Genomic DNA, 2,305 nt, shown 5'->3' with positions numbered 1-2,305 from the left:
ATGACTGTGAGGACTTGGTCAAACCTTTGATCAAAGTTGACCCTTCTAGTGTAAGGATGTTCATCTCCTTGCATCATAGGCAACTTGAAAGCCAACCTTACATTTTCCGGACTAAAATCCAAGTATTTCCCCCGAACCATAGTAAGATAATTCTTTGGATCCGGGTTCACACTTTGATCATGGTTCTTGGTGATCCATGCATTGGCATAGAACTCTTGAACCATTAAGATTCCGACTTGTTGAATGGGGTTGGTAAGAATTTCCCAACCTCTTCTTCGGATCTCATGTCGGATCTCCGGATATTCACCCTTTTTGAGTGAAAAAGGGACCTCGGGGATCACCTTCTTCAAGGGCACAACTTCATAGAAGTGGTCTTGATGCACCCTTGAGATGAATATCTCCATCTCCCATGACTCGGAGGTGGAAGCTTTTGCCTTCCCTTTCCTCTTTCTAGAGGTTTCTCCGGCCTTGGATGCCATAAATGGTTATGGAAAAACAAAAAGCAATGCTTTTACCACACCAAACTTAAAAGGTTTGCTCGTCCTCGAGCAAAAGAAGAAAGAAGAGAGTAGAAGAAAAAGAAATGAGGAGATGAAGAAGGCTTTGTGGTTCGGCCAAAAAAGGGGAGAAGTAGTGTTTAGGTTGTGTGAAAATGAAGGAGTGAAGAAGGGTTTAGATAGGAGTGGGGGGAGGTTATGGTTCGGTCATGTATGGGTGGGTTTGGGAGGGAAAGTGGTTTGAATTTGAATGGTGAGGTAGGTGGGGTTTTATGAAGGATGGATGTGAGTGGTGAAGAGAAAGATGGAATTTGATAGGTGAAGGGTTTTTGGGGAAGAGGTGTTGAGGTGATTGGTGAATGGGTGAAGAAAAGAGAGAGTTGTAGGGTAGGTGGGGATCCTGTGGGGTCCACAGATCCTGAGGTGTCAAGGAAAAGTCATCCCTGCACCAAATAGCATGCAAAAATGCATTTTTAGCCAATTCTGGCGTTAAACGCCGGGCAGGTGCCCATTTCTGGCGTTTAACGCCAGCTTCTTGCCCTTTTTTGGTGTTTAACGCCAGTCTGGTGCCCCTTTCTGGCGTTAAACGCCCAGAATGGTGCCAGACTGGGCGTTAAACGCCCAACAGCTAGCCTTACTGGCGTTTAAACGCCAGCACGCTCTCCTCCAGGGTGTGCTGTTTTTCTTTCTATTTTTCATTCTGTTTTTGCTTTTTCAATTGATTTTGTGACTTCTCATGATCATCAACCTACAAAAAAACATAAAATAACAAAAGAGAATAGATAAAATATAACATTGGGTTGCCTCCCAACAAGCGCTTCTTTAATGTCAGTAGCTTGACAGTGGGCTCTCATGGAGCCTCAGAAATGCTCAGAGCAATGTTGGAACCTCCCAACACCAAACTTAGAAGTTGATTGTGGCCTCCCAACACCAAACTTAGAGTTTGACTGTGGGGGCTCTGTTTGGCTCTGTTTTGAGAGGAGCTCTTCATGCTTCCTCTCCATGATGACAGAGGGATATCCTTGAGCCTCAAACACAAAGGATTCTTCATTCACTTGAATGATCAATTCTCCTCTATCAACATCAATCACAGCCTTTGCTGTGGCTAGGAAGGGTCTGCCAAGGATGATGAATTCATCCATGCACTTCCCAGTCTCAAGGACTATGAAATCAGCAGGGATGTACTGGTCTTCAACCTTTACCAGAACATCCTCTACAAGTCCATAGGCTTGTTTTCTTGAGTTGTCTGCCATCTCTAGTGAGATTTTTGCAGCTTGCACCTCAAAGATCCCTAGCTTCTCCATTACAGAGAGAGGCATGAGGTTTACACTTGACCCTAAGTCACACAAGGCCTTCTTGAAGGTCATGGTGCCAATGCTACAAGGTATTGAAAACTTCCCAGGATCCTGTCTCTTTTGAGGTAATTTTTGCCTAGACAAGTCATCCAGTTCTTTGGTGAGCAAAGGGATTCATCCTCCCAAGTCTCATTTCCAAATAACTTATCATTTAGCTTCATGATTGCTCCAAGGTATTTAGCAACTTGCTCTTCAGTGACATACTCATCATCTTCAGAGGAAGAATACTCATCAGAGCTCATGAATGGCAGAAGTAAGTCCAATGGAATCTCTATGGTCTCATTTTGAGCCTCAGATTCCCATGGTTCCTCATTGGGGAACTCATTAGAGCCTAGTGGACGTCCATTAAGGTCTTCCTCAGTGGCGTTCACTGCCTCTCCCTCCTCTCCTAATTCGGCCATGTTGATGGCTTTGCACTCTCCTTTTTGGATTTTCTTCTGTATTGCTTGGGAG

The sequence above is a fragment of the Arachis hypogaea genome, chromosome 7 (assembly GCF_003086295.3).
Source record: "Arachis hypogaea cultivar Tifrunner chromosome 7, arahy.Tifrunner.gnm2.J5K5, whole genome shotgun sequence".
Taxonomy (NCBI): domain Eukaryota; kingdom Viridiplantae; phylum Streptophyta; class Magnoliopsida; order Fabales; family Fabaceae; genus Arachis; species Arachis hypogaea.
Note: the sequence above shows the minus strand (reverse complement) of the source record.